The 21,013-nt window shown below is 36.8% G+C and overlaps 1 protein-coding gene and 1 long non-coding RNA gene across 4 annotated transcripts in view; one reads left to right on the top strand and one right to left on the bottom strand.

Moving 5' to 3' along the window:
• Positions 1-21,013, bottom strand: part of nr3c2 (nuclear receptor subfamily 3, group C, member 2) — a 141,392-nt gene that overhangs the window by 15,246 nt on the left and 105,133 nt on the right. The gene's annotated exons all lie outside the window — the stretch shown is intronic.
• On the top strand, positions 1,110-9,925 carry LOC141361489 (uncharacterized). Of its 2 annotated transcripts, none has more exons than XR_012367600.1 (5): positions 1,110-1,439; positions 4,195-4,215; positions 4,317-4,417; positions 6,856-6,887; positions 9,507-9,925. It is a non-coding gene; the product is annotated as an uncharacterized lncRNA (long non-coding RNA). The 2 variants fall into 2 exon arrangements; XR_012367601.1 differs by lacking the exon at positions 1,110-1,439 and adding an exon at positions 3,292-3,486.

The following is a 21,013-nucleotide window of genomic DNA, read 5'->3' as shown; positions in this document are numbered from 1 at the left end:
AGGGACGATTGCGAAGCTTGTCAAAACATGTATGTTGCCTGTCATGTGTGTGGCTCGTCATATATGTGTTCGCTGTGTCATGTGGACCTATGTGCAACACACATCATGTCAAAATACGAACCTGTTGCAAATGTGTCAAAAGTGTTTATGATAAAAGAAATGCTTGTGTTTGCTAGATACTCACTTAATCTCATGTGTAATCAGAGTTTAGTGTTAAGTGAGTATCTTATGAATGCAAGCCTCTCTTTTATCATAAACCCGTTCGACGCATCTGCAACAAGCACATTTCTTTTGGCCATTTTTGCCTTTATTTGACAGTGATTAAGGAGAGGACAGGAAAGTACAGGGAGGAGGGAGTGGTATGGGATCGGCAAATGACCACGAGCCAGGAATCAAACTTGGGTCGCCGAAAGTGCGAAAGCACCACATGTTGGAGCACTGCCCACTACACCATCGGCTCCGACAACAGGCACGTATTTTGACGTGATGTGTGATGCACAGTTCACACGACGCCCCAAACACATATTTTGACATGATGAGCCACACACATGACACGCCGAACACCTATTTTGGATTGCTGCCTCCCCGGAAGAAAAGTCACCACACTCCGCTGTTTGTCCATATTTGACCCAACTACGGATTGAAACAACTGAGCATTTTTTAGACTATTGGTTGTTTTTTTATTGCTCAGATTATTTGATAAGTTCTCAGCTTTATTTAAGTATCAGTTTAGTCTCAAGTTTTGTTAGAAAATAGAAGCAATTGAGACAATTGTTAAAATGCATATGAGTGTATAATCTGAATATTCATATTCATCTGAGTTCATATTGAAATCTTCAATAATATTGACTTTTGATTACAAATCTAAGCTCAGTTTGTGACGTTGCTGAGATCTCGTCTGATTTCTGGGTCTTTTTCTGAGGAGTGAATTTCTGAGACGTAGGAGGCAAAAGTTTCCATTTGCTCTCTTTTAATCTGATGTCTATGAGAAATAATTTAGATTTTATAAGAGATTTTTTTTCTTATGAGCACATTTTATTAAACTACTTACAATAACTAGATAGAAAAGTTTGGAGGCAAACTTTATGTTGGCTTGACAAAGCCTGGCCTGAACGTTTAAAACAGATTGACAGAAACTTAAAGGGACAGTAAGTAGGGTTTTAAGTGTTTTATTAATCAAAATCAATGTCTTTGTTCATAAATATGTCTACGTTGGTGTCAAATGACCTCTGCCAGTGATCTGACTTTTCTTTGTAAGCTTAGAATTTCTTCTCTTTACTTACATTGAACAGGTAAGTCCAAGGAGGCTTCCATGTCGTTTCGCCGTGTTGATAAACTACAATAGCAGAGAGGGACAAAAAGCACTAGCCTACCAACACGTTTCCACAACGCGTTTTCATTCAGAACACATGAACCGGCTGAAACGGACAAGGAGATCAGTGAGTACATAACGGCTACTGTAGTTGCAACATGCATTTGGAAAAGCGAGGTGCTATAGAGCACTGTTCGTTTGAATGCAAAATACAATTTTACCACTAGATGGGGGTAAATCCTACTAATTGTCCCTTTAAAATAAGTTTAGTTTAGTAGTCTACCTGGTTATTAAAGTAACAGTATGTAAGAAATTTATATCAATTAATCATAAAATGGCCCTGACATGTCACTAGACATTAAGAAATCTTTTTTATTTCAAATACTTATATCACTGACAACAGTGGTCCAGCCAGGATATTGTCATTTAAGAAGTGGAGTTGCAGCCCTCAACTGATGTTTATGTTGTCATTTTGTGTATTGACCACCAGTTGTGTGATTGCAGTACCAGTTTTAGCAACAAGTTTTGTGATTGCAATACCAGTTTTGGCCACAATCCTACATACTGTTCCTTTAACAAAGTTAACATGATTAAACATGACGTTAGCATGAATTAACATTAAAATTAGCCTAATTTAGCATGAAGCTAGCATGATTTAACCTGAAGCTAGCATGATTTAACATGAAGCTAGCATGATGCTGGCATGATTTAGCACGATGCTGGCATGATTTAGCATGATGCTAGCCTGAAGCTAACATGATTAAAAGACCCAACCCCCATGTCTCTATGATGTTCTGATGCAGAGATATAAGGCTTTGTTTATTACGTTGCTAGGGCACTGTATTTGGTTGCTAGGGAGAAAATTGGCATCCAGTAGTGATTACACTCCGAGTCACAAGTAAAACAGTCCAACCCCTGTGTCTCTACAATGTTCTGATGCTGAGATATAAGGCTTGTTTATTCTGTTGCTAGGCTGATCGTATTTGGTTGCTAGGGGCGTGGCTTAATAAATGTCCTAAAAGATTGTGCCTGAGTAAAATGAGCCCACCCCGATACTGTGCTGCAAAGATATCCATCTAGCCATTTTAAAATGGCGTCTATGGGATCGTTGCTAGGGTACTGTCTTTGATTGCTAGGGATTGGTTTGGTAGTGCTGAATAATGTTACTCCATAGGCTTCTGCCAGTTTGATTGACATAAATTAGCCCCCATGTCTCTATGACATTCGTATTTGAAAATATAACTTTGGATTCTGGTTGCTAGGGTGCCCAACAATGGTTGCTAGGGCAAGGATGGGAAGTAGTGAAAGTGACACTTCTATTAAAAAAATAATTATTTTAAATGAAAATGTACATGTAAATGTAAAATGAATTAAACTTGACGCTCACACACACCGACATTTATATTAAACTGTATTATATAAACATATATTGATTGTCAATGGGTCTTTCCTTTTAAATATATTTATGCTAATAATAATACACGTTTATTAATTATTATTATTGTTTGTATAGTATTGCCTAGTGATCCATATTTTGATTAATTTTTTTTCAGTATTCCAATTGTTCCTGTTATAATGGATGACAAATGATTCCTTAAAACCAATAATAAAAGATCCTTAAAAAAACTTTTGCTAACGAGCTCTAGTTTCAATGGTTGTGGCTATGGATACAGCTACGGCCAAAATCTCTTGAAGTCTCGCCGGTTGAGCGCTGTTTTCTCCATACATAATAAAGGTTAGATGTCTGGCTGCAGCCTCCAAAGGTCGGATTGCAGGCTGCCTACGTCATATAGCCTGTCTTATTTCAGAATATTTACAATTATAAAATTGACTATAATTTTTAGTAAATCGTGTATTGTTGTATTATGCTTATGACTTGCGAGTGTAATGCTCAGTTAACTGAAATAAACTAAGCTTGATGACGTATGCAGCCTACATATGCGATCTCTGGAGGCTGCAGCCTTCGGATTGAGAAACGGCCAATATCTATGTTTTTTTTTCATATACCCAAACCTAACATCAACATTTCACGGGATTTAGGTCGTGACTGTATGATGTTTTTTGACTTAATCCTAAGTAAATCTAACGCTGAACACAACATCTCGCGAGATTTGGCCGCATCATATATCGCGCCAGTCTGAACTTGATTCATCCGGTTTTCTTTGTTCAGCCAGGTACGTGCCTCAGGCATTTTCTCCGTTATTATTTGAGGTATTTTTCGACATAAATTCATGAAAGTTGTAAAAACAACGGTGAATTTAGTTCACATGATTATTTTACACAAAATGCGATTGTTAATTTAGATATCTGTATTTTTTGCTATGGTTTAAACTATAAACGTTAATTCCACACGGAATACAGGAACCTTTGCACGCGTGGTTTAAATGTGAGCTGTTTTTTGTCACAATTAGAGATGTACCACGAGTTAGAGTATTATATTTACTTGTTTCAACGTACATTATAAACTTTAGCGTTTATTAGCATGAGGGTTAGCATTTGTTTACACGGTCGTATTGAGGGCTCCAGCCAGCATCCGCAGTTTCCAACATGCAGGGGTGACGAGATGGATCAGCTGTGTCTGTTTGTGAGACACTTAACGTTAAAGTTTTGCTTCAGGGTGTTGGGGAACACTGTGTCAAATAAACAAAATATACGTGTGTTAAAAATGTACTTCTGATACTGGATGCCATTAACTTAAAGTTACATGCTGCTATAGCAATTCTAATGATGTGCCAAGGTGTATTTCCTTGCCTTTCCTTGTCACTGCTTTGCCTTCACTTTTAGTGTGTGCTTTCTAGACACATGTGTGGCAAGCCATTTTTTTTAACTTGCATTTAATTTTAAGTTAGTAACATCTCTCTCTCTTTTTTGCTGTTCTACAGACAGGTCATTGCTTCAGCTGTGTAAGTATTTTTTTAATGATAAATTATCTGTATACAGACTGTAATATTTGAGATAGATGTTAAGTGATTATTTCTTGTTTTTTATGTTCCCTAAATATCAGCCAACATCCAGTTTGTGGTGCTGCACAACAAACCCCACTTTTTTAGTGGATATATTCAAGCGAACCCAAAGGCTCTTTTAAGAGCCATCCACATTGTACAGGTAAGTCAATTTTGTGTCATTTTGAATCAAGTAATTGCTTAGTAGTTTTTGTAACACCTGTTCATTTACAATTAATTTAGTACATAACTGACTGCTTTACAATTGTATTCCAATAACAGGGACATTTTACCCAATGATTTTATTGTTTATTGTAATGCATATTAGTGCTGAGCTCATGAGCTCCTAGTGATGCGCAAATTGATACAGTTCCTTCCATATCGATTCTGACGCACTTTTGAAGGTGGTGTTACAGATCATATATTTGGTCTGAGGTCATATGGAAGGGACGCACGCATGTGACCCGCGGGGAGCATAAAGGGGGGAGTGGAGAGCGATGAGCTGGGTTTTTTTCCCCCTATTGTCTCCGTCTTGCACGCACACTCGTCTGCACTGCACATCCTTTCCTAAGTGTGTGCTCTCTTTCTCTATAAGCAGATATCTTAACTTTAACATCATCACTCACCCATTCAGCAGTTTAAGTAGAATTGCATATAAAGATTGCATGTTGTGTCTTAAGCAATTCGTAATAAACCTATTGCGTGGCGTTTTATTCACTCTCTTACTGTATGTACACACCGCCGCAGACCTAAGCTTCCAAAGAAGCTCAGGCCGCCCAGTCAAAGACGCTTGTCAAAAAGTACAGGGAAACTTGTTGACGCTTTGGCTGCCCTGAAGTCTATGTCACCATGAAATGTTAATGAAAAAAAAACAATACATTGATATTATAAACCTTTTATAATGACAGCATTTTTCTAATCGTTTTGGTCACATTTGGTCTGGAAAAAATAATAATTAGCTATTATTATTATTACTACAACTACAACTACTATTGTCATTTTATTGCATCTGTGCAATTGGTTAAATCTGTGTTACTGTAAAACATTAATCACGAAAAACCTGCGACGTTACTATATGGATAAATACACTGTGATATCGATGCTTAAACGATACACTGTGCAGTCCTACTGGCAAGACACAGACACATTTGAGTATCTCAAATCAGTAAAATATTATAAATCATCAGCACGCACTTCACAAACTCACCAGGGACACCAACTATACCAGCTATTTTATCCCATGCCTCGTTCTTTTGTAACTGGTCCCTATATGAAAATAATATCATATCATAAATGATAGGAAACCCTTTCAACTTTCTGATTGACACTCTGGTCCCTCAAGACGCCCGAAACGCAACGCTGATGGATTTGACGCTCCTTGCAGCTGAAATAAGCCAGCTTCCATTGTAAACAAATAACTTCCGGTAACATTGGAAGCTCAAGTCTGCTGCGGTGTGTACGTACAGTTATAATACAGTAATCAGGCTTGTGCATAATTCAGAATTGAATTGAGAATGACTCCTGAATATGCTTTATGCCCAGCTGCACTACTTCCTGAACTTCAGCCAGCTCCTTGTTTCCTGTCTGCCATTATTGGACAAACTGATTAATCCAGGTGTGCCTGACCTCAGTAGTCACAACAACAATAATCAGACACACCTGGATTAATCAGTTTGTCCAATAATGGCAGACAGGAAACAAGGAGCTGGCTGAAGTTCAGGAAGAAGTGCAGCTGGGCATAAAGCCTATTCAAATTAAATTCTTGAATTTGAATTGATGTCAAAAACAGGATCTAGAATTACAATTCGAATTTGAATTAAAGGAAGCAGAATTGCAATTCAATAGAAATTCATATAAATATTATACCATAAGTGAAATGTTAACAATGAAGCTTTACAGTATATGTCAGAAATGATTGCATTACATATTCTATAAATTATATTAGTTTGAACTACTTGTACAGATTACACAGGAAATGTTTTCCCCTAGCAATTAATGTTAAAAACTCTAGTCACATAACAAATAATCAAGTTTGATTTTTTTTTGTAATTGTAATTTTGTGGAACTTGATGGAATATGACTTCATTTCCCAGAATGCTTTATTTTAACCAGTATTTAAAATGGTTGCCAAACAATTTTCCAAAGTAACTTTCCTAACACTGAATCTATGTGTGATTCTTTCTGTTGTGTGACTGTGGAATTTCTTTGAATTGCCATGAATTTAATTCTGCTTCCTGTCATTCCAATTCAAATTCAACTTCCTGTAGGGCAGAGTCAATTCAATTCAAATTCCAATTCATGAATGGAATGGAGGCCAATCCTGAAATTCTGAATTGTGAATGTGCACAAGCCTGACAGTAATGCATTTAGGAAGAAAGACGACAAAGAGCTGCAGGTGTAAAGTATGTGTTTAGGTGAAGAGAGTTCAGAAATTGTTTGCGATACACAGCCCTAATGGATATGACTAGTTTGGGAATGCTGTGTATGACTTGGGGGATAGCAGAAACACAAAAGGTTGATGACGGTGTATTTTTTTGTATAACTTTAATCATACCTTGTCTGAACTTTAAACCAAAATTTGTCTTTTTGTTCTTCTTTTAGGACATTTTCTATTGGACGTCTTATTCATTATTGTAAGTAACACTGTCAGATATTACGGATTTACAGTATCTTACAAAAGTATCTTACACCCCTCACATTTCATCAACCATTTTAGTATATCTTCTCAAGGAACAGTACTATAGAAATTTGGATATATTTTTGAGTAGTCAATGCAACTTGTATAGTAGTACAGATTAACTGTTCTCTGAACATACAGCCATTATTGTTAAAAAATAGCTGGCAACAAAAGCGAGTACACCCTAAGTGATTATAAATGTATATCGTTTAACATTACAAAGCATATTCATTATGTTCATGTTTTTATTTGCTAGACCAGACCCTACAAATTTGGTTATCTTGTATTAGAGCAGATTAAAAGCAACACATAAGTGCTGCTAACATTGCTTTACAGAATGTTACAAAAGGAACTGGAAGGTCAGATTATCAGTGCTCAAACTATATGTCTCACACTACAGTAAGTCAGTTTGCATGGCTGTCATTCCAGAAGGAAGCCTTTTCTGAAACTGGCTTACAAGAAACCCCACAAACATTTTGCTGAAGATAACCTAACCAAGAGCATGAATTACAGGAACCATATCCTGTGGTCTTAAACAAACTTAAACATAAATTTGTTTGGCTCGGATAGTGTCTAGCATGTGTTGTGTTGGGCCATGCAAACCGAATTGTTGCAGTGTGTGGCATCCGGTCTGAGCACTGACAATCCGACCCTCTGCAACTTGTAATGCAATGTTGGCAGCACCCATGGGCTGTCTCTCAAGCCAGCTTCTGCAACTGACGTAAGGCATTAGGACTACAACATCTATTATCAAATAGGGCAGTGGTTCTCAACTCCAGTCCTCGGGCCCCCCCCTCCCAGAACATTTTAGATGTCTCCATATATAAAACACCTGATTCAGTCCATCAGCTTGTTAGTGTGTTAATTAAGGAAACGTTTCAAACATTCTGGTAGGAGCCTGATGAGTGAATTCAAGTGTTTCATATAAGGAGACATCCAAAACATTCCGGGAGGGGGGCCCGAGGACTGGAGCCGAGAACCACTGAAATAGGGTGTACTCACTTTTGTTGCCAGCCATCCTGAACATAATGGCTGTAGGTTTAGTTATTTTCAGAGTATAGTAAATATATTCTGCTATATAAGTAGCACATTGATTTTAAAATGTATCCAAATTTAATTTTTGTAGTATTGTCTAGTGGTGGGAATAGTTTGGACCCTCATGAATTGATTCAGAATCGATTCTTAGGTCCCGGTTCGATTCAGAATCGATTCTTGATGTACTGATTAGCATATTTGTGATGTCATCTCAAAGCTAGACTAGTGTTGCGCTTTTACTCCTAGTCTCTGAACTGTCATATACTGTACTTTAATACAACTAAGTGATCAATAATGTCATTCTTATATATGTCCTGTTTCTGTTGTAAGACATTGAAGCCAGTAAAAAATTTAAAAAATATGTTAACTGGAATCAACTCCCACAAACGTTAAGCGTATAATAATCATCCTTATACACAGATTTTGGCAGTATTAATGTATTTAATGCAGCGCACCCAGCATCTAGATGACAAGCTATGTGGATATTCTTACAGAAATGTATTCATGTTCTTATATCTAAACACTCAGTGGATAGTTTAAGGAAACGCTATAAGCACAGTCAGATGAGTCAGTAAATTAATGTGCTGTTTCTCCCTGCAACTCACTGAACAGAGAAAAGGCAGAGGAAGACTGTCACAAAGTGTATCTTGTTTTTTTGCAGTTTAGAAGCGGGGCTGTCCTAGATGTATTTGTCTATTTCTTTCTCTACTGCTTGTGTAAGCTCCACTGTAGGTGCTCGTGCAGTGCGCACTCTTTCAAGCTGTCCGTGTGCAGCACCGCTACTCCGTTGAGTCCCACTTTTTGGTTCTATTAACGTCACGTTATTATTTTGTAAGCGAACATTTAAGAATCGATTCTTGACATTTGTGAATCGATTCAGAATCTGCCACATCCACATCGCGATGCATCGAATAATATATATATTTTTGTCCAACCCCTAGTTTTGTCCCTTGAGAAGATAAACTAAAACAGTTGCAGAAATGTGAGGGTGTACTCAATTTTGTGAGATACTGTAGCTAGAGCTGTCATGAAAAAGTTTATATTTTACATTATAATATACAAGTAGTGATTCTTATTATTCATAACACATTTAGTAAAAATAGAAATAGAAAAATAAATAAATATAGTAATGCATGTAATGTCCTGCTCCATTTACAATAATTAATGTTCTCGTTTACATTTACTGTGTATGTTGTAATGTTATGTAATATTATGTATGTTGGTTTATCTTTACAGTGTAACTAACTTGTTTTTTTTCTCTGTTTGTTGTTTGTTGTTTGTTGTATGTTCTTGTCTTGTCCTTTCAATACCTTTAAATTAAATTTCAAACCTTTACTTTGCTTAAATCTGCACCGCTGTTCCATTCTGTACTTTCACTTCATCAACTAATAAAATAACTGGCCATGCCCCCCCAAAATGCTGCTGCTCTGCTTGCTGCTTGCTTGCCTGCACCCCCAACGCACCCCAATGCAATCTACCAATGCAAACCTGACAAATGCATCTTGCTGCTTGCATATGCATCTTAAAAAAAAATGGCCAGACGTAAAAAAACACTGAAAACGTACAAAAACGCTTCTTGTGATTCTGAAAAACGCTTCTTGTGATTCTGAAAAACGCTTCTTGTGATTCTGAAAACCCCCTTCCTGTGATTCTGAAAACCCCCTTCCTGTGAACCTGAAAATCCTCCTGTGAGCCTTACTGCCAAACCCAAGTGAACATTGACACCAGTGAACTACAACTACTACAAGAGAAAAGGAGCTCCAAAACATCTCTTCCAGTACACCTTGCTGCCTGTTGTCTTCAAGAAGGACCACTGATTCAAGCTCAGCTTTTGAAGCCTACTGTTTAACGTTACATTAGTTAAAATTTTGTGGTAGTGTTTATCATACAGGTATATTTTATTTAAATAGATTTTATAAGGTATATACAATTAAATAGTCTTTCTGTTAGTCTTGTTAATTACATTTTGATTAAAAAAAATTCTGTACAGTAGACGTTAAAGTACATTTGGGTGACATTTTATTTATTATAAACATTACATTCGTGTTACTTATTACATTAGTCTGAATTATTAAATCTGAGTGAAGTATTACATAAGTTTGAGTTAATACACCTGTGTTAAGTATAACATTAGTAGTGAGTTATTTAATCTGTGTTAGTATTACATTAGTCTGAGTTATAACATCTGTGTAACATTAGTCTTAGTTGTTGCACCTGTTTTAAGTATTACATTAGACTTGAGTAATTAAATCTGTGTTAAGTATTACATAAGTTTGAGTTATTACATCTGTGTTAAATATTACATTAGTCTCAGTTATTAAATCTGTGCTAGTATTAGATTTATAGCATTCGGGTTTACAGTTACATAAGTAATCTTTTCACATACTTGTGTGTCGTATATTTAACTTCCTTGAGTAATTGATTGCATAATAGACATTACCTGTTGCTGGAAGTTCATATATTTCAAAATTGATCTGTGTTTAAGCTTTACATCTGCATCTGTGTTAAATATTACATTAGTCTCAGTTATTAAATCTGTGCTAGTATTACATTAGTCTGAGTTATAACATCTGTGTTACATTAGTCTAAGTTGTTACACCCGTTTTAAGTATTACATTAGTCTTGAGTTATTAATTCTGTGTTAAGTATTACATTAGTCTGAGTAATAACATCTGTTTTACATTAATCTGTGTTATTACATCTGTGTTAAATATTACATTAGTCTCAGTTATTAAATCTGTGCTAGTATTAGATTTATAGCATTCGTGTTTACAGTTACATAAGTAATCTTTTCACATACTTGTGTGTCATATATTTAAGTTCCTTGAGTAATTGATTGCATAATAGACATTACCTGTGGCTGTAAGTTCATATATTTCAAAATTGATCTGTGTTTAAGCTTTACATCTGCTCAACCTAAGTTGCCTTGTATATCTCATAAACTTACTGTGTAGTTGATTATATAGGCATTTTATACAAGTAAAAAGATACTTTTGAGATAGTAAAAGTTGTTCTTGGTTTAATTATTTGCATAAATAAATAAAAATACATTACTTGTATATAAACAAATTTAGTTTAAAACATTGTTAACATGCCAAGGAAAGGAAAGAGAAGTGAAGCCCAGAAGCAACGTTGGAAGGTAAAAGCTCCATTAGACACCAGCAGTATTGCCAGTTCTGCGACAGGTACAGATGACCTGAGCCCATACGTGCTTTCTGTTGTGGCGTCCCACTGTCAAAGTGATCCAAGGTACAACATTTATTCTAGAGGCAGCCAGTGTACTTGCAATGCATTAATGTTTCTCGCAATGCATAGTGAACATAATGAGTTGCAAAGTTTGGATTTAGATTGCATATTGCAAAAAGGTGACGCTGTGTACACTAGCGTGAAACAATCACTACAGAGCAATGGACAGTTTCTTAACAGTTTTTTACATTTTGACGAGCTTCCAAACATAATTGAGACAAACTCACAGTGCTATAACGTTGTCAAACATCCCCTAAAGTTTGGATTACTAAGGGATACACCTGCACTAAGGGGGTCTGAAAACCTTGAAAATACTCTGCAATGTCTGAGATTTGATATAAAATATGCCCTACTACTCTGTGGAGCCCATTGCATCGCGGTGTTCAGAGATTGCTCAGGGAGGTTTGGATGTTTTGATTCGCACTGCAGAACGCCAGATGGCATGCTTGCTGACGAGAGCACAGGTACTGCTGTAATGTTGACATTTGCCCATTTAGAAGACCTTATAGAGAGACTATTGCTGTTGTTTCAAGGGTGTTTACAGTTGAGTGATCAGGAACAATTTGATCTGCTGCCAGTATCATTCACAAGGACAGCTACTTATGGATATGAACAACTGACTGAACAAAATGAAATACAAGTTGTAACTACCACTACTGAAAATATAGCCAGAGATAAAATTACACAAGTCAGTGAACTTGGTCCTGACATACTTTCAAATGGTTCTTTAAAGCAACTGACATTGTCAGCTCAAAATTCCCAACAATTACAATCAGCAGATGTAAAGCAGCAATCTAAAAAACTTAGCATGACTCGAAAACGAAAATTTTATAGTAAAAAATGGCATGAGAAAATGTTTAAAAAAAAGATACTTGTGGCAAAAAAGAGGCACTATCTCAGACTAGTAATGAAGAAAATAAACAGAATAAAAGGAAACTGATGAAAAACTATGAATACAGAAAAATTGCTGAATACAAAGAAAAACATAAGCAGGCAATGAGAACCAAATATTTGATGAATGTCAGTTATAGAGAAAAAGTCAAACAAGTCACAAAAAACAGATATACACATAATACAGAATACAAGGAGAAAAAAAAGAGTAATTTAAACACTAACTACAGGAATGATGAACAATTCAGGAAGAGAAAAATGAACTACATAACTACTAATTACAGGAATGATGAACAATTCAGACAGAGACAAAAAAATTACACAACTACTAATTACAGGAATGATGAAAAATTCAGAGAGAGACAAAAAAATTACACAACTACTAATTACAAAAATAATATTAAATATAAGAAGCAACATATGCAGTATATTGTTGATAGATATTTAAGGGATCCTATTTTCAGGCTAAAACAAAAGAAGTATTTTACTAACAGGTGTAAAAGTGATTTAAACTTTTATGATCAACGAAAGAAAACATTTAAACAACTTTATCACGATGACCAACATTTCAAGGCTCGTCACAAACAATACTCTATATTCAAATCTCAAAGCAAGTTGTCTGCACTAAAAGTACTTCACAAGATACAGTGTGCACAACACATACAATACAAATACAGAATAATTGATCACGTGCGGCAAGTGACAGAAGCATTCAGTAACAGCCAGCCTGTTGAAATACTAAATCCAGTTGTTTTGTCAGCATTGCATACTTTTAGAGAGGTAATTAAACAAGGTCCAACATATGTCTGCACATGCTGTGCAAGAGCACTCTTTTCAAATCAAGTGCGTAGTTGTGATCGTGAAAGCTATCAAAAGAATCAAGCAGTTGTTTCACAATGTTTGACAGGTAACTATGTTCACATTTGCTCTGATTGCCCTGATCAGTGTGTTTTTGAGGAAAGAAACACAGAATGGATCTGTCACAGCTGCCATACAACACTTTTAAAAGGTGTAATGCCAAATATTGCTGTAGCCAACAAGCTTAATTTTACTCCAATCCCCCCAGAACTGTGTAATTTGAATATCTTAGAAAGACATGTTATTGCAAAGTACATTCCCTTTGCTAAAATTTTAACACTTCCTAAAGGCCAACAGAGAGCTATAAAGGGAGCTGTAATTTCTGTTGCATCTGAAGTGGAAACAACAGTAAATTGTTTACCCAGGCCAAGAAGTGAATCACAACTACTTACAGTAAAACTAAAAAGACGTCTATGTTACCAAGGTCATTATCAGTATCAGACTCTGAATATGCACAAAGTTTTGTCTGCTTTAAGTAAACTGAAAGAAATCCATTTAGAATATAAAGACATTGTTATAAATGAAAGACTTTCAGCCAGTGAAATGCTTAATGAGCAGGAACAGCCTAGTGCACATGATGAGCCAATGGACACTGAAAACAACAGCCAAAGTGAGATCACAGAACAACAGAGCAATGACAATAATGATGGTTTAGGTGATGACCCTGATTCTGCTACAGAACAACACTCAGGTCTTGTCTTAGACACATGTCTACAGCCCCCAGATCTTGGACAGCAGTTGTTGTCTTATGATGATGGCATTTTTTGCATTGCCCCAGCAGAGAGAAATAGCCCTGTAAGCATTTTTAAAATTCCTAAGCTTGAGTCTATGGCATTTCCAGTGCAGTTTCCTGATGGTAAGAACACTTTTGATGAGTCTGACAGAGTTAAAAGTATCTCTCCTAGCAGATACTTCAACACAAGACTATTTTCTGTTGATAATCGATGTGCATGTGATACAAACTACATTTTTTTTGCACAATTTGTGACAGAAATGCACATGGCGACTTCTAGTATGTCCATTCAGTTGCGAAAAGCGAAACCTATGACACGTGAAGGACGCAGAATAAACTGTTCACTGCTACAGGATAAACGTGAGTTAGAAAAACTTGTGCATCACAAAGAGGCAACACGTTTCATGCAACCTTTAAGAGGAACACCAGCTTACTGGGAGAAAACTCTGCGTGATTTGTTTGCTATGCTGAGGCAGTTGGGCACACCAACATTTTTCTGTACATTCAGTGCAGCTGAAATGAGATGGCCAGAAGTTATTACTGCTATCAAAATACAACAAGGTGAAACTATAAACTTCTCTGAATTAGACTGGTCACAAAAATGTGAAATACTTAAAAGTAACCCTGTCACAGCCATGCGGATGTTTGAAAAACGAGTTGAAGCTTTAATGAGAGATCTAATAATGTCACCTGCTCAACCTATCGGTGAAGTCATTGACTTTTTTTACAGAGTAGAATTCCAACAGCGTGGCTCCCCACACATACACTGCTTATTCTGGGTAAAAGATGCTCCAGAATTTGAAAAAGATCAAGATGAAGATGTGTGTAATTTCATAGATAAATATATCTCATGTAAACTTCCAGATCCAAACAAAGACCCAGAACTGCACAGAACAGTAAGTGAAGTACAGATGCACAGTCGTAACCACTCCAGATCTTGTAGAAAAAATAACAAGCACTGCAGATTTGGATTTCCTAAACCACCCATGAAAAGGACTATGATAACTCGTCCCAGGCCTTCTCCTATAGATGAGTCTGATGAACACAATGAAGCAACAGAGGAGAGAGAAATGGGCAGTACTGCACAAGTGAAAGAACAGCTTCAAAAGGTGTGGGATCTCCTGAATGACTCGACTCAGAATTTTGAAACAACTGCACAACTTCTCCATAAATTAAACATGACCTATGAAGAGTACAAAAACTATGTTGAGTCTCTGTCTACATCAAGTTTAGTAGTCATGGAGAGACGTCCACAGGACTGCTGGGTTAATGGGTATAATCCACTGCTGTTAAGAGCTTGGAACGCAAACATGGACATACAGTTTATTCTGAATCCCTACAGCTGTATTATGTACATTCTCTCATACATTTCCAAAGCTGAACATGAGATGAGTGATTATCTGAAAAAAGTAATTAAAGATTCAAGTCATGATAACCTGTCTGACCGTGAGAGCATGAAGCAAGTCATGAATTCCTATGCCAAAAATCGTGAGGTAAGCTGCCAGGAAGCAGTCGCTCGCACATGCAGTCTGAAACTGAAATCATCATCACGAGCCGTCATATTCATACCTACTGATGATAATGCTGTAAAGATGAGTTTACCAATGAAGTACTTACAAACAATGGACCCTGACTTGGAAAATGTGTGGATGACTGGATTGCCAGACAAATACAAAGCCAGACCAAACAAACTTGAATTTGAGAACATGTGCATGGCTGAATTTGTAAGTGAATATCGCATTGTTTATGGAGCACAGAAAAAGGGAAAAAATGTTCTGCCACTACAAAACAATACAGGACACATACAGAAAAGAACAAAGGGAAAACCTGCTGTTATTAGATTTGCCCGTTTCTCACAACAAAAAAATCCAGAAAAATACTTCGGAACACTGTTAAAACTCTACCTACCATATCGCACAGATGAACAGCTTAAGTCATCAAGATTTAAGACATATGAATCATTTTATACATTTGCTTCAGTAAGATTATCAGGCACTGATGAACTGCAGCGTGTGTACAGGATTGTGAATGGGAATCGTGAGAAGTATGAGAAACATAATGAGGCTATAGAACAGGCAATCGAGGATTTTGAACAAAACGGTCCAGTTGAGGATGCATGGACTACATTAGCACCAGCAAATGAACTTATCCGATTAGAGACCATACTGGAATGCGAACCAACCAATGTTAATGATGAACATGAACAAGATGACATTCCTGAATACACAGCATCTACCTCTGTCAGTAACACAGCTATGCCAGTCATGGAAGCTCCCCAGCGGAATCCTGAACAGATTCGCAAAATGTATCAGAGCTTAAATCAAACACAAGCTTCTGTATTTTATGTTGTACGAGACTGGTGCAAAAGATGTGTTTCTGGTGAAAAACCACAACAGTTTCTGTATTTCTTGAATGGAGGAGCTGGAGTTGGTAAATCACATGTTATTAAATCTATATATGCAGAAGCAACTAAAATATTGCGCAAGCTTCCATGTGTAAGAGAGCACACTGATATTTCCAAACCATCTGTACTTTTATCAGCATTCACAGGTACTGCTGCCTTTAACATCTCTGGTAAAACACTGCACTGTCTTTTAAAACTCCCAAGAAGCTTAAAACCTCCATACCAAGGCCTGGGAAATAGCTTGGATGAAATTAGGGCAGACTTTTCAAATGTACACATCCTAATTATTGATGAAATATCCATGGTGTCAAAACAGTTGTTTGCCTATGTGAACTGGAGACTGCAGCAGATTAAAGGAAACCAAAAACCTTTTGGTGGATTGTCAGTACTTGCTGTAGGAGACTTTCAACAGTTACCTCCTCTTGGAAGAGCAAAACCACTCTGTGTATATGAGGAGCATGTGCTGGACTTCTGGAAAGATCAATTTCAGATCATAACACTGACACAGATTATGAGGCAGAGAGATGATCTTGCATATGCTGAGCTGCTCAACCGATTGAGGGTAAAACAGAAGCATGAGAAACTTACTGAGGCAGACAAGTGTATGTTACAAGCTGTCATAAGATCTTCTCCTGAAGAGTGTCCCACTGATGTATTACACATTTATGCAACCAACAAAGAGGTAGACAATCACAACACTGCAATCATATCCTCTGGCTTCTCAAATATTATTACCATTGATGCACATGATTATAAAAAAGATTCTCGAACAGGTGAAATGAAAAGGCAGGCTGCACCATTTAAAGGAGACAAATGTGATCTTAGTGACAGACTACAGATTGCTATCGGTGCACGAGTAATGCTTACCAGAAATATTGATGTGGAAGATGGACTGGTTAATGGCACTTTTGGTAAAGTGGCAAAAATAACAACTCAGGAACGAGATGGTGTTCTATTTGTACTGTTAATTGGTCTTTACTTGGATAATGTAAATGCTGGACAGAAACATCGTAACAAAGCACCTGGTGGAGATGACAACATTGTGTATATAGAGAGGTCAGAAGAACCGTTAAAAAGAAAAGGCACAGTTCGAAGGCAATTTCCTATGAAACTTGCGTTTGCATGCACCATCCATAAAGTGCAAGGAATGACAACCCATTGTGCTGTTGTATCTCTTAAACATATCTTTGAACCAGGCATGGCGTATGTTGCACTTAGCAGAACCACATCACTTACTGGTTTGCACATTATTGACTTTGAAGAAAAGAAAATTTTCTGTGATCCAGAAATAAGCTCCTCATTGGATAGCATGCCAAAAGCTGACTTTCACAAAGTCCAACCTTTTCTAGACATTGTTCAGGATTCAAACTGGGATTCAGCTCTTAAAATCATTCATCATAACACAGAAGGACTGCAGTGTCATATGGATGATTTAAAAAGTCACCATGAGCTTCTGTTGGCTGACATTTTGTGTCTCACTGAAACACACCTTTCAGGCTTAGCTGTTCCTGAATGTATTCAGCTGGATGGATACAGAATATACAAGCGTGACAGACATGCCTCCTACACAAACAGTGTACAGTTGGCTAACAGAAATGGTGGTGGTGTGGCCATGTATGTGAAAAACTGCTTACAAGCACATCCTTTGATGTACATACAGAATGTGACAGACATGGAATATTTGGTTTTAAAGGTAGAAGACCCAAAACAAGCACTTGTTACAGTAATCTACAGACCACCTAATTACAACCTAAAAGAATTTTTGACAAGTCTAAATGCCCTTTTGATATCCCTGGAGATCATAGACATCAACCCTGTTATAGTTTGTGGAGACTTTAATGAAGACCAGCTGTCCCATGGAAACAAACCCATTCTGAAGTTGTTTAAAGACAAAGGATACACACAGCTGATTCATACTGGGACCACAGAAAATAACACTCTTCTTGATCCTGTGTTTATTAGCAGCTCACACTCACATGCCAGAGCAGGAGTACTCCACACATATTACAGCTACCACGATCCTGTCTACTGTGTTTTGGACTAATTGCTGTAAAAAATGATAAACTGTGAGTGTTAATGGACCTTGGTAGTATGTTATGTAGCTGTTTATATATGTATATAATGGTTTTGTGTTTATATAGTTGTGTTTATATAGTTATATCTGTTTTCGGTATCCCTCGACCTCCCCATTCCCCAACAAACGCTCCCCTCCACCAAAACGCACCCTTCCACCAAAACGCTCCCCTCCCCACAAACGACCCCCCCCCCCCCCCACACACACACACACACGCACACCCTACTAAACCAGCACAGCTTAACCAGAATGATGCTAATTAATGCTATTTTAATAATAGTCTAGCTGGTGACATCATTTGGTAGCTACATTTATTTTCAAGCATCATTCTTCTGGAAATTAAAGCTTTAGTATTTAATACAAAGTAATATAACAATGGCACACCTGCAGTCCTGTGCTGTTCACCATTTAAACATGTCACAACAAACAGTAAATTGTTTTCTCAGCAGGGTTAACACAAAACAATCATTAAATATGATCTATTAATCCACACTTCTGTTTTCTTTCTGCTTGTGGTAGATCTCAGGGTGCCATTCTACCAACCCCAAGAAAACACTTAAATCATACTTTTGTACTAAAACGGGACCCTATAATAATTTTTGCCTAATGGGATAGAGCGGTAACCAGTGGCATGAGGTGATGATCCAATGACGGGTAAGACTTCCTTTTGGCCAGCGGGGGGCAACCTAAGGCAGGACATCACCGCCCTGGGCACCTGCCCAAGTAGGGGAGGTGTGAAATGGATGTGATGTGTGAAGTGGATGTGATGCTTTCTGGGCCAAAAGCATCAAATGAGGGGCTGTAAGAAATTATAGGCTGCCTTAATATAAAATCCACTCGACCAGAATCCTATTGACCGCATCATCCTGACAGGCAATTTCTTGTTTCCAAAACAATTAAGTGTTCACACTTTGAGCAACATCAATTAATTATAGCCACTTGAGAAATATCTAAAAAAAAACCTAAAGAATAAACTTAATATCAAAATCAACAAAACTACATTTAAAGTATAGTGAGCAATACTATCCAATGTGTGTGTGTGGGGGGGGGTCCTTTCCAGGGATCGCTACCTTGACGTGGTGGAAAGGCTTGAGTGTTCCAATGATCCTAAGATCAAGTTGGTTGGAAGTTGATTTTAACTTCAGATTGGCTTGCTGATAGGTGAGGTTCCAGACTAAATGCGATCCATTTATACATGCATTACTTAAAGGTCACGTTCTTCCTGATCCCATTTTTTAAACCCTAGTTAGTGTGTAATGTTGCTATAATAGCATAAATAATACCTGTAAAATGATAAACCTCAAAGTTCACCACCAGGCGATATATTTTCTTTAATAGAATTCCTCTTTCAAAGCCTACAGTGAATGGCCGATTTGGAGTACAGCCCTCTATTTCCTGCTTTAATTACGTCAGTAAAACTTTTTTTGACTAAACTCTGCCCACAGGAATACGTCAGTCACCAGCTTTGGCTGAAACGGCTCTGCTAAGCTAAGCTGCTATCGAATCACATCACACTAAACAAACTACACAATCAGAACTCGTCACGTATTTCTGAAGGAGGGACTTCATAGACAAGGAAGACATCATCCCATTTTGAGGACAGTGAAAACAACGCTATACAGATAAGTAAATTGTGTGAAAAATACCACATTTTTACACGTGAATCATGAACACATGTTATCTTCCGCACTGTAAACACAATCAAAGCTTCAAAAATACAGAAAGAACGGGAGCTTTAAAATGAATTACAACTAACTCTGAAAATGTAGATAGCTACATTAAAACTACCTTTAATGTACAATTTTATAAGTAAAGAAATAATATAATGACTGTTAATGTGTCAATGCAATGACTGAAGCATGATTTAACATGAAGCTAGTATGATTTAGCATGAAGCTAGCATGATGTTTGCATGATTTAACATGAAGCTAACATGATATAACACTTTCTTTATTCATTACGTTTATTCAAAAATTGACTTATCATAGAGTTAACTTGTTGTTAGCATGATTTAACATGAAGTTAACATGATTAAGCATGACCCTAACATAATTTAGCATGAACTTAACATGATTAATAATAAATCTAACAACATGCTAACATGATTTAACATTAAATTAGCATGATGTTAAAATGATTTAACATGAATTAGGGGTATTATAACATGAAGTTAGCATGATTTAGCATAAAATTAGCATGATTTAACATAAAGCTAGCATGAAGCTAACATGATTTAAAATGAAGCTAGCATGAAGCTAGCATGATTAAGCATGAAGTAAGCATAAAGCTAACATGATTTAGCATGAAGTTAACATGAAGTTAGCATGATTTAACATGAAGTTAACATAAAGCTAAAATTATTTAGCATGAAGCTAAATGATTTAGCATGAAGCTAACATGATGTTAACATGATTTAACATGAAGGTACCATGGTGTTAACATGATTTATCATGAAGCTAACATGATGCTAACATGATTCAGCATAAAGCTAGCATGATGTTAACATGAATTAGCATGAAGATAGCATGATGCTAACATAAATAAGAATGAAGCTAACATGATGCTAACCTGAATTAGCATGGGCTAGCATGAAGCTAACATGAAGCTAACATGAATTAGCATGAAGCGAGCATAAATTACCATAAAGCTAACATGAATTAGCATGAAGCTAGCATGATGTTAACATGAATTAGCATGAAGCTAGCATGATGCTAGCATGAATTAGCATGAAGCTAACATGAGGGTAACATGACTTAGCTTGATGCTAACATGAATTAGCATGAAGCTAGCATGATGCTAACATGAATTAGCATGAAGCTAGCATGAAATTAGCATGATGCT

The sequence above is a fragment of the Misgurnus anguillicaudatus genome, chromosome 3 (genome assembly GCF_027580225.2).
Source record: "Misgurnus anguillicaudatus chromosome 3, ASM2758022v2, whole genome shotgun sequence".
NCBI lineage: Eukaryota > Metazoa > Chordata > Actinopteri > Cypriniformes > Cobitidae > Misgurnus > Misgurnus anguillicaudatus.
Note: the sequence above shows the minus strand (reverse complement) of the source record. Positions and strands in the feature narration are given on the sequence as shown.